General features: G+C 43.8%; 1 protein-coding gene across 8 annotated transcripts in view; it reads left to right on the forward strand.

Moving 5' to 3' along the window:
• Positions 1-12,720, forward strand: part of TIAM1 (TIAM Rac1 associated GEF 1) — a 553,722-nt gene that overhangs the window by 483,747 nt on the left and 57,255 nt on the right. The window contains exon 1 of one of the 8 annotated variants that reach the window (XM_077480005.1): positions 5,175-5,571. The exons of the other annotated variants lie outside the window; for them this stretch is intronic. The gene's annotated coding sequence lies outside the window, so the exon portion shown is untranslated. Of the gene's footprint in view, positions 1-5,174; positions 5,572-12,720 lie in introns of those variants that run through there. 8 annotated transcript variants of the gene reach the window in all.

Genomic DNA, 12,720 nt, shown 5'->3' on the forward strand with positions numbered 1-12,720 from the left:
CAGGGAACACGGTTAACCCCTTGATCGCCCCCTAGTGTTACCCCTTCCCTGCCGGCGATATTTATCCAGTAATCAGTGCATTTTTATAGCACCGATCGCTGTATAACTATCAGTTGACCCAAAAATGTGTCAAGTGTCTGCCATAATGTCGCAGTCTCAATACAAATCGCAGATCGCTGCCATTACTAGTAAAAAAAATTTAATAATAATAATAAATGCCATCAGTCTATCCCCTGTTTTGTAGACGCTGTAACTTGCGCAAACCAATCAATATTGTTCTTTTTTTTTTTTTTACCAAAAATATGTAGAAGAATACATATCGGCCTAAAAACTGAGGAAAAAAATTAGCTTTTTTTAAAATAAACTTGGGGGATATTTATTATAGCAAAAAGTACAAAATATTGTGTGTTTTTTCCAAAATTGTCGCTCTTCTTTTGTTTATAGCGCAAAAAATAAAAAAAAAACAGAGGTGATCAAATACCACCAAAGGAAAGCTCTATTTGTGGGAAAAATAGGACATCAATTTTGTTTGGGTACAACGTCACATGACCACGCAATTGTAAGTTACAGCGACTCATCGCAAAAAAAATGGCCTGGTCGTTAAGGTGGAAAATGTTCCGAGGCTGAAGCGGTTGTAAACCCAGATGGGGAAAAATAAAAACTGACAAAGCAAAATGAGCTAGTATGCATCGCGGTCCTGGGGCGGGGATGAAGAGGGGGTCCTGTGTAAGTTCACCTTACAGATTTTCCTATAAAAGCAAACTGATCCTTTAACCACTTTCAGACCGGACCATTTTGCTGGCTTAAGACCAGACCACTTTTTGCGATTCGGCACTGCATCGCTTTAACTGACAATTGCACGGTCGTGCGACGTGGCTCCCAAACAAAATTGATGTCTTTTTTTTCCCACAAATAGAGCTTTGTTTTGGTGGTATTCGAACACCTCTACGTTTTTTATTTTTTGCGCTATAAACAAAAATGCAGCGACAATTTTGAAAAAAAGCATTATTTTTTACTTATAATAAATATCCCCCAAAAATATATAAAAAACATTTTTTTCCCTCAGTTTAGGCCGATACGTTTTCTTCTACATATTTTTGGTAAAAAAAACAAAAAGACGCAATAAGCGATTATTGATTGGTTTGCGCAAAAGTTATAGCGTTTACAAAATAGGGGATAGTTTTATGGCATTTTTATACATTTTTTTTTTTACTAGTAATGGCGGCAATCAGCTTTTTTTTTATTTTTTATTATGACTGCGACATTATGGCGGACACATCAGATATTTTTGACACATTTTTGGGACTATTGTCATTTGTACAGCAATCAGTGCTATACAAATGCAGTGATTCCTGTGTAAACGACACTGGCAGTGAAGGGGTTAGCCAGTGGGTGGCAGTGTAGGGGTTAATTGTTCCTAGGGGCGTGTTACTAACTGTGGGGGGCTGGGCTTTGTGTTAGTGAATACTGATCTCTGCTCCAATCACATGGAGCAGAGATCAGCATCACTTGTTGCTAGGCAGAACAGGGAGATGCTGTTTACAATGGCATCTCCTCGGTCAGCCGCCCCGTGACACGATCGTGATGTCAGGGCAGTATTTAAAACTGGACGTACCTGTACGCCAATATGCCTGCCCGTGCCATTCTGCCGACGTACATAATATGAATTTATTGTTGGCCATTATCTGCATCTTTAGTACAAGAATAAATTCTATGTAAGTCTTCACACTGGTTCATTGCACTTCCGTTGCCCATACGTGGCCCATACGTGGATCGAAAATTTGTCCGGTTCCTGCTGAACCTCCCCTTTTCTTTATAATATAGGTGTCAGGGGTACTATATTGAATTGGGAACAATGTAACTGGTAACAGTCGGGACAGGGAATTGTTTGCTGACAAGGCTTCTGATGAGATCAATCGATATTTGTTTGCACTTATTAAAAGGATAGACCAGAAGCCTTTTAATATTATATTCAATTGGAATTTCACACAGGCAGTAAAGTACCGCTTCATTGCTTTCTTCCCCCCAATCAGTAACTGAGTTGCACATATATATATATATATATATATATATATATATATATATCAATTGCAAGTGGTCACCACTCTGACTTCCACAGTCCTCGCTCGGGTGAGGATGATGCCACTTGTCGGGCTTCATTCCTTGGCCGAAGCCTCCTGGGGCACATCACATGTCCCGGGGGGGCTGCAGGACCAGTCACATAGCGCCACCTGAGTTCCTTCATGTACAGTGGGGAGCCAGATGTGGTTCATCAGAAAGTCGCAGCTGACTTCCAAATCCAAGATGGCGGTGCTGGAGATGTGCACGAAACTGAAGGCAGCGCCGGTGTCCTATCATATACAGTCCCCCAGCGGATAGTGTCCACAGCGCACACAGATTCCGAAAATACCCAAGGATGAACGGCGCCTGCGCCGTAAGTCCAGGTTCTATCCCCACCATCCAAGTGGACATAGAGTTGGAATATAAAAGAGCAGAGTGCAGCGAGGCCGAGCCCGAAGCGTGGCGAGCGAAGTGAGCCCGCCAGGGGCCCTCTAATTTTCACAACCCTATGTCCCCTTGGATAGTGGGGCTACCACCTCCACTCACAGCGCCGTTCATCTTCCGAGATTTTCCGACGCTTCGTCTGCTCTGTACTGCGCATGCGCAGTATTGGGCGGACACTATATGATGGCAGGGCACTATCTGGCAGAACACCGGATTACGGACACTGTTAAGTACCTGATTAGCATTGTCAGGATTTACATACTTATGTTTTGGATCTGACATGTTTCTATCAGATGATCTCAGCATTCTCACGCCTGCTTGGTATACAGTGTTATAAGCTGTTTTAATGGATAAATTGACAGCTTGTGACCAGGAACAGCCATACTTGGATCAATATTTGGCTTCTTCCTGCAGAACCGGACACATTTTTGTAAACTGCTGGACTTTCCTTTTTCTTTTTTTTTTTTTACCCTGCAAGCTAAAGCCATAATGTGCTAGTATGCATCACATACTAGCACATTATATTAAACTTGCTTTAAAACAAAGCCCTCCCGCACCGAGATATCAGAGCTGGAGTCCACATCCATATTCACCTGTCTTGCTTCAGAGTTCATGGACTCCAGCTCTGTGACTGGCCGGAGCCATGGTGACGTCAATCCCGCACATGTACCCAGAAGCCGCGTTTTACATAGCAAGGCTTTGAAGGAACAGCAAGAGTGGCCATTCCTTCAGAGCGCAGGCGTCGGTGATGTCGCTGGCTGCATGTACAGTAAATATCTCTTAAGTGGTGCACTTTTAGGATATATTTACACTACCTCTAGGTAAGCCTTGTTAAAGTCTTGCCTAGTGGTAAAAGTAAGTGATGGAAGTTAACTTCCACTTTAAAGTGATTGTAAACGATCACCTTATAAAACAACTCATTCAGTTTAAAATGGAAATGAAAGGCAAAACATTTGTTAGACATAAAAAAAAAACATAAATGCCTTTTTTCTAAGTGGTCACATTCTCTCTGTTCTCAGCAGCATAAGAGGTGGAGGGAGGAGAAACAACAACACACTAATCTTTCCAGTCAATGGCTGTGCAGCGGCAGATGTGCCCAGACAATTCTGACCATTGGAGGAGAGCAGACTGAGTTCCCAGCACAGCCAGGGAACTGACCACGCTGTGCGCTCATGTCTAGTGGGGTCAGCTTTTAATAGGAAAGCAGAGGGACTTGCAGCAACACTAGAGATTTTCACACAAAGGAATCAATACAAAAAGAACATGATACTTCATACAAGTGCATGTTACAGCAGGCACATATCAGGAATATGAAATGTTGGGGTAACAAAAGCTTTAAGTCAGACTCGTGACTCTCTATATATGTCTTGTATGTTGCTGTAGCATTACCAGTACCCTTCACCGGAACTTAATCGCTTCCTACCTGCCATATAACAGAATGACCTGCGCAAAGTGGTTAAGTTATCCTGACTAGACATCATAGAACGTCCAGCAGGATAAGCCGCGGGGGCGTGCAGCACGCCTATCGTTGGTGTGGTGTGTCAGTCTGACACGCCACATCACCAATCTCAGTAAAGAGCCTCTGATGTAGGCTCTTTACCATGTAATCAGCTGTGTCCAATCAGCTGTGTCCAAAAGAGCCATGTATCGGCTTTTCCTTCACTCGCGCTGACCGATGCGAATACAGGAGAGCCGGTCGGCTGCTCTCCTGACGGGGGGCCTGCACTGATTATCAGCACAGCCGCTTCGAGGTTACCCACCCAGGACCACTAGGGATGCCAATCAGTGCCCAGCAGTAATGCCTGCCAGTGCCTCCTCATCAGAGCCATCTATTAGTGCCACCTATCGATGCCCATCAGTGCTGCATATCGGTGCCACCTATCTGACCACCAGTGCCGCCTATCAGCGCTTCATATTAGTGCCCTATCAGTGGCACCTCACCAGTGCCCACCAGTGAAGGAGAACATGTACTTATTTACAGAATTTTATAACAAAGAATTTTTTTTTCTACATTTTCGGTCTTTTTTTTTATCTAGCAAAAAAAAAAATGAAAACCCCCGGTGGTGATCAAATACCACCAAAAGAAAGCTCTATTTCTTGGAACAAAATGATTACAATTTAGTTTGGGTGCAGTGTTTGGCATGACCGCACAATTGTCATTCAAAATGCGCCAGCGCTAAAAGCTGAAAATTGGTCTGGGCAGGAAGGGAGTAAAGTGCCTGGTATTGAAGTGGTTAATAATTTGGAAAGGGTCCACATACTTTTGCCCATATGAAAGATGGGGCGAGCTTCATCGGAACGTTGACAGTAAAAAAAAAAAGGGGGGGGGGGGCTATTTTGATCTACCTTCTCTGCAAAACCCTTGAGTGCCCTAATACTATTGGATTTACCTTTGGCCGTGGAGTAGGTGTGGGGGTCAGAGACCGTTGACCATATATTGTAGATGCTCCGATGGTCTGATCGCTCCTGATGAAGTGATTGGGACTTGTATAAAGCACCTCTACAGAAGAGCGGCTTTCTCTTTCCCCCCCGTGTTTCCCTTTATAGGCGTCGCTGTGCATTGAACCTTTTGTTTGGTCGTGATAATCACACGTTACTTTTTATGGCATTTCTAGCTCGCAACAGCATCCGTGTAACGCTATCTGCTCTGTCTCTGTGGGGGTTTGGGCTCCGTAGCTGACAAGCAGTCACTAGTCTGGCTGTGATTAAACACGGATAAATAAAGCCTTTTCAGCCTTTCACATTTTCTTTTGGTCCAGGGAAAGAAGAGAGTCAAATCCTGTTTTGCTCATTTTTTAAAAGAAAAAAAATCCCTGGAAGCGTTCAATGGCTCTTGTTAAACAGAAGAATGTTCTTCTGTATATATAACCATCAATTTGCCGACTACTGCTGTCACTGTTACACACAGCTTCAAGTTGTGTCTTGCCTGCCGCACCTACGCTGAGCTGCGAGGTGGCTCCAGAAAGGGAAGGTGCTGGTTATCGCGTGCCACTGCTGGGTCATTGTCCTCAGAGGATTCACAGGGAACTTGGCGGTGGCGATGATGAAGCTTTAATTCTTTATAAGGTACGGCTCTGGAGATCTAAGACACTGGTGTAACTAGTAGACAAAGGTTGACTTATTTTTTTTGTTCTCTTTTTCATTTTTGTCTTTTTGTTTTTTACTTTTACGTTATCCAAGCCAATATTTAACATTCAGCAACCCAAATTTACTAGTTTTCACTTTTCCAGTACAAAATCTGGTTGAAATGTTACACTTTTTTATGTTTTAATAACCCTATTGTTGTGTATTAAGCTGTGGGATTGTGCAGAGCGTCTTGATCCAGGTAGGAGGCATTGCAATGTCTTTGAGGATGCTTGTTTGAAAGTCTTTATGTTCCATTATTGATTACATGTAAAAGTTACCCATAACTATTTAGGTCTTGGTCGTCCTCCCCTGCCGCCTTTAATCCATTAGGTTATTGTAGTAGAAGGTGTAGTATTCAGGACGCAGTAGAATGAATGAGGCTTCAAGGAGGTCTGCTGTTGCCATCTTTCAAAAGACTAAGGGCTCAAGTAGACAGTAGGTGTTTTGATCATGGGTTCGAAGTTCACGTCAAACGCAGGCCAGCAGATTCCTTTTTCATTAAAGTAGTGTGGATGTCTGTTCTCAGTCTGCATTTAACCTACTTCTGCAATTTTTTCGGATGCAGCAGGTCATAATGAGATGTGCTCCCATTGTGGGTTGTGCGGAAGGCTCTGTTTGACAGCGACGGCTTTATTCATTATTCCTAAAGCTGCCAATGGGTAATTCAGCCTATCAGTGTCCATCTATTAGTGGAAATCCAGCTTTGCTTGGACTGACCCTTCACACAATGACAATTTCACTGATGCTCTGCAGTCCTGTTTTGTGTGCGTGTTGGATTTGTTAAAAATAGACTATTCATAAAATGTGTTGGAATTTGATATCTTATATTATGCTCCATAGAGCAGTCATGTGCTGTAACACCCAGCAACCAGTTAGCACTCTGCATTTTAGCACTACGGCTCCTCAGTAGTTGCAATGGATTTCTTCTCACCTTTTTTCATTTTTTTTTTTTCTTTTCTTTTCTCTTTTTTTTTTTTTTATAGCACCACCTAGTTGTGTATTATTATCCTGACTCTCTGGGCTGTATATACATTTGTACAAATGCACATTGCAGTACCTAATATATACTGTCCATCATTGAACATTGGCTTTTCTGGGGTTAGAAAGGTCTTTTCTTCTTGAGCTGTAGGACCTTACCTGTCTACATCAAAACGTATACGTCTCTGGAAGCCGCTTTGATTTCTGCACCTTGTTATCCTCTAAATCTGTTAAGCCTCAAAGTTTAATATTTTAATCCTTTTCCTGCCAGTTGCTGATCCCTTCAGATGCGATAATGGTAAAGGAACAGTTTTATGTGAAAAAAAAAAAAAAAAAAAAAAAAAAGATTGGTTTGCCGGAAATAGAAAATCCTCAGTCTTTTAAAGTTTTAGGCGAGAGAGGGGAGGAGGGGAGACGAAGCTTGTCTTGGTAAATATCTTCCCTGGACTTTCGCAGATTGACAAGTTAATTCTAGCGATTCACTGCATCTATCAAAGTATTTCTTGAGCTTGCAGAGAAGCTGAAAGAATCTACAAAGACATCTTTAGTCTGTTGTGGAAAAAGACCCTGAGCTGTCTATCCACCTTAAAACCTGATTGAACAATCCACTTTTCATTTGCCAAAACTATGTAAGATGAGGTCCCACCTTAACCATCCATTCATTTGATATTCTTTCAGAAAAACCCGTGGACTACATAGTTGTAGTAGATCCAAAGGGGGTTGTTTGATAATTTTGTAAAATGTATGGCTTTTCCTCGTTTTGATAGGATGGTGCAGTGCTTGTGCAGGTATTGGACAGTTCTAGGGGGTCAATAATGAACCTTTCTATATGTTGAAGGCATCCAAAAGGAAATTCTCTGTGCAAAAGTATTACTTCACCGGGGCTTTATAGGCAGTGGGGATGGGCGGATGTCTGTATCGCTTTTGGAGAGAAGTCTGCCTGTCTGTGAATGGCTAATGCTAATAAAGATCTCCCTGGAGGAGTAGTGCCTTCATATTCCACTGAAATCAAATTGACTGTGAAATCTGCTCAGAATTGTTTATACTACTTCTGTGACCTTCATTATCAGCAGCCTGGAGTCAACAATGGGCTTTTTCCATCTCCATTCCAGAATGGGAATGCTCTTTCCACATTCTGATAGAGCAAGTACACTTCTCCAAGTTGTAATCGGCACGCTGTCAGGTCCTCCCTTTTCTGGTGGGCCCCTTTTTTCAGAATGAGGGTCAAAGTGTCAAGCTAGTTCTAGGACAGCAGGATAGGTAGGCTAGAGCACACTGCAGGTTAGCTGCAATTTCCATCAGTCACATCCTTCGAGACATCAACTCTGTTCTAGCACATAACTTTTTTTTTTAAAGATAACAAAAGCTGCCCCTCTAAGAATGCAATGTACCTCTCCTGCCTACTCTGCCTCAAAACACTGCACCAAAGTCTGTGAAGGAACCTAAGCGTTCAGGATTTTTAATATCCTGTGCCCCCCACCCCCTCGTTCTCCATGGTTCCTCTGCTGACCCTTATGTCATTGTTGTGTCCTGTAGCTCTGTGTACTATATCTTGTCATAGGGGCTGTAGACACTTTAGGCTGCTTGTCTTAGGTCCCATTCACACCTGAGCGTAGAGTTTTTCAGCGTTTTTTCCGACGTTTTGTTGAGCGTTTGCATATAGCAGTTTCTGGCGTTTTTTTACCTTTTTTCTTTTTTTTGCCAATAGAAAATAAATTTCTCTCATCATTTGTTGCTTTGTTTTTAGATGTTGTCATCTGCTTCCTGCTCCAAAAAAACACCCAAATCTGCCCGATTCGAGCGACAAAAAAGGGTCCAGAACTTGTTTGAGCTTCAGACGACTTGGAGTGGAGATGTGAACCATCTCCATAGAGAATAATGGATTTTTTCCCCTCAAGCATTTTGTAGCTTCAAGCTACAAAACGCTCAGGTGGGAATGGGGCCTAAATGATGACTAGACTGGTTACTGAAATTACCTTTTTACTGTGTCTTTAGAGCCATGGATGGACCTGTATGAGCCTATTTAGATGCACCTATAGCTCACAGGAGTGCGGTCCGCTCTGCGCTTCTGTGACCTTTATTCAACCGTCAGCAGGGGAAAACCCGCTGTCAGCTGACGTCACTCATCCGGTTCAGACCCTGGAGAGATCCCAACTTTAACCACTTTCATGGACTTCCTCCTGAGAACGTGCTTACCCTGTGTGCCCCCTGGAGCGCACATTCCGAAGCGTCTGTGATCGCAGCTGACACAGATGTAAACAGACTTTGCCAGTTATCGGCTGTTATTGGCTCTCCTTTTCTCACACAGAGGCAATGTGTGAGGAAAGGAGAGCTGATCTATCGGGGCACAGTGAGTGCAGCATTTATACTGATAATCGGCACTGATCATCAGTGTAGCCTTGTCAGTACCTCCTTATCAGTGCAGCCTCAGTGCACATTGGTGATGAAGAAAAATTGCTTATTTTAAGCGTTTTTAACAAAAACAAATTGTTTTTTTTCAAAATGTTCGTTCATTTAGCAAAAAATAAAAATCCTCTGCCCTTGTTTTAACTTTGGATAGGAAAACCTTTTTATCTGCCAGTTAATACCTTATACAGCCCACTTTCTCTTTCGTCTGGTCATTAGCCTAGGCTTTTTGCATCATGCACAGCTCTCTCACTCTCGTGAGAGTGTGCCAGGTGGGGGGTGTGAGTCATAAGAGGGCCAATGAAAGCTGCAGAAATCCAGGAAGTGAACAGGCAGCAGCTTCAGCTGCCCACAGTTAAAATGATTGCAGCCAGACTCAGCAGAAGGAGATTTCTGCAGTATATTTGGCAAGTACAGAATATATAAAATATGCAAAGTAGTGGGAAGGAAGATTCAGAATGGCAAAGATGTTTTTATTACAACTTATGTGAGCAGACTGCAGTTCCTCTTTAAATCCCACCAGAAGAAAGGCTCTATCTGTCTCAAAAAAATAATTTTATTTGGGTACAACTGCTTAAGCATGTTGCATGACCAAGCAATGTCATTCAACATGTGATGGTGCTGAAAAAATTGGCCTGGGCAGGAAGGGGGTAAAAGTGCACAATATTGATGGTATCCACCCAGTTGCCTGAACCGGCAGCTGGCTCAGACTCTGTGTGCCGCTGAGGGCCTGAGCCAGCCACTCCTGCCCCCTCTCCAGTGAGCGTTGACGGGGCAGCAGTCACTGTGTCTCTGTTCTCTAAAGACCGAGAACCAATCCATCAGTGGCCTTTGATTGCTCGGTTCTCCGTCACGTCGGGGGTCAGATGCTGCATCCACTGAGGTAAGCATGTACCTACCTGTCTGCAAAATTATCAGCTTAGGCAACACTCCTAAAAGGCAGTAGCAAAGCAAACCATATGTTGAAAGCTTTCATCTAGCTTGGCGAGTGGCTTTTTTTACCAAACAGTGACTCTTCCTTGACTCGTAAACCAGTGGTAGAATTTGCCTGGAGTGCCGATATCACCATGGGGAGGCATTAAAAACATTTTTGCAATGGGATGCATATATCCAGGTGGGCTTACCTGAAAGCTGTGTTGCAGTAGTGAATGGATCCTGGAAAGGACCGTCCAACCGAGGTTGCATGAGCTTGCCAAGATGCCGCTTAACCACTACTCGGCTCGCCAGCATTGATAGTTTTGAGTGTTCTTATCTCAGGGTCTGGCAGTGAAGAAAACACTTGGGAACTCAGGTCAGCTAGTGTATTATGCAAACACTTTACAGTTTCAGTCCAAGCTTCATAAGCAATAGAAAGATGATAATCGTGGGGAAAATTCAAATTCAGTCTTTGGTGCTTATCCAAAGAATGATTATAAATTGATAAAATGTTTGCCGACTTTTTAGGTGCGTGCCTGATGAGCACAAAACTTAATGCATTTGTAATTTTCATTCCTGTAAATCAGGGGTCTCCCAACCCCTGGGCCACGAACCGGTGCCGATCTGTGGCCTGTTGCTGACCGGGCTGCACAGCTGGGGGGGGGGAGCGGCAACTGCGGTCCGTATGAAGCTATCGCAGACAGCAGTCACCGCTCATCTGCCGCTGTGCGGCCATGCCCATGTGTCCTCTCCCAACTCCTCCAGGCCATCAATGTCATCCAATCAGCAGGGCAGTAGTTTGGAGGAGCTGCAGATCAGAATCGAGAGCTCCCGTCGCCCCCTGCCCTGCTAACAGCATGGCCTAGTCGACCGGGCTGGCGAGCGGGGGAGCCGGCACAGACCGTGAACAGCCTCTGCCCTGCAAGTAGAAGTCCTGAGCAGGGGTTGCAGAGATTGAGGTTAGAGAGGAAAGGAGGGAAGAGGGCAGACTACAGAGGCACTCTAATGTAAAGGGTGACTATAATCTAAAGGGGGGCTGTGATGTAAAGGTACACTAATATAAAGAGGACTGCACTGTAAAGGGGCACTTTACGGTGCAGTCCCCTTTACATCACAGCCCCTCTTTACAGTGCAGCCCCCTTTTTATATCACAGTGCCCCTTTACATCACTGTCCCCCTTTACAGTGCAGTCCTCTTTGCATCACTGTCCCCCTTTACAGTGCAGTTCCCTTTATATTACAGTGCCCCCTTTACATCACAGCCCCCTTTACAGCGCAGCCCCCCCCTTTATATTACAGTGCAGTCCCCTTTACATCACAGCCCCCCTTTATATTACAGTGCAGTCCCCTTTACATCACAGCCCCCTTTACATCACATCCCCCATTTATATTACAGTGCAGTCCCCTTTACATCACTGCCCCCCCCTTTACAGTGAAGTCCTCTTTGCATCACTGCCCCCCTTTACAATGCAGTCCCCTTTATATCACAGCCCCCCTTTACATTACATCTCAGTCCCCCTTTACATTACAGTGCCTAATGTAAAAGGGGCACTGTAATGTAAAGGGGAGCTGTGATGCTAAGGGGAACTGAGGACACAGGGACTGTTTTAAAGGGGAGACTGTGATGTAAAGGGGGACTGTGGACACTGATGGGGGGGGGGGGGGAGTTGTGTTGTGAAGGGGGCTGAGGACAGACTCCTAAATATCCCATCCCCCGACCCATCCACCACAACCACCATTCTCCCCCAGATATAATTTTTTTACTTCCGCTTTAAAATGAAGAATGTTGAAATGAAATTCTGCTAATATAGGGCCACCTTTGGATGCTCCCCCTTTTATAGGATTTATACCCATCCCAGAAACGTTCATTGCACTGAATTGAATTCATGGAAGAAGTGTCATCACAGACATAGAGCACTGCAACCAGAACAAAGTCTAAATTATGGTGCTTTACTAGTCTTTGTCGGGTGTTGCCTGGTAATTAGGACTAGCTGGGGATAGACTGAATAGTCACAACTAGAGCCTGCACCCCCCATTCTCACTTCTCCTGCTGTGTCTGCCATCACCATGGTAACAGACTTTTTTTTTTTTTCTGTAACATTTACAAAAGGATTTTCAGCTATGTTTAAAGCAGAACTACTCCGTGTCTGAGCACCACAAACCAAAAACACGAAATTCATTTCTAATATTCAAAGCAAATGCACCCATCCATCCATGTCTCCATTGTTTATTTTGCTCAGAAATCACTTTTTGAAAAACACCCCTTTAGTGTTTCTGGCCATGGCCATCTAGAGTAAGGGCAGATGATGCATGTAGCATTTACTTCCTGGAATCCATCTGCCCTTTGCTCAGACATGCAGGCAGGAGGGTGTGCTTAACTGGGAACCCCCCATCTCTCCTGAACTCCTGGGATGTATGACCTCCTTTGCCTAGGCCTGGAAACTGGGAAATAACTGAAGAAATGTGTAAACAAACCAGACAAACCAGTAAATGATATATATTTACTAATGCTAGCAGCATAAGGATTGAACATAGTCAATGTTGATTGAGAGTGTGAATTCGCGCTTCAAGAACTTGCATTGTGATTACATAAAACAAAACAGACCATTATGGTTTGTAAAAGTGTTGTTACTGTATTTACATACTGTCTGATCTACACGTAGTCTGCATTCCCTGAGCTGCAAGATTTGGTTATGCTTAAAAGTGATTGGTTGAAGACCGGGCATCTTCTGTCCCTTATTTGTTTTCCATGTGAAAATCACAGGGGGTGTCTGTACTGAGGCGGGGGGGG

Source organism: Lithobates pipiens, unplaced genomic scaffold (assembly GCF_037356315.1).
Source record: "Lithobates pipiens isolate NorthernLeopardFrog02 unplaced genomic scaffold, aLitPip1_a1.2 Scaffold_16, whole genome shotgun sequence".
NCBI lineage: Eukaryota > Metazoa > Chordata > Amphibia > Anura > Ranidae > Lithobates > Lithobates pipiens.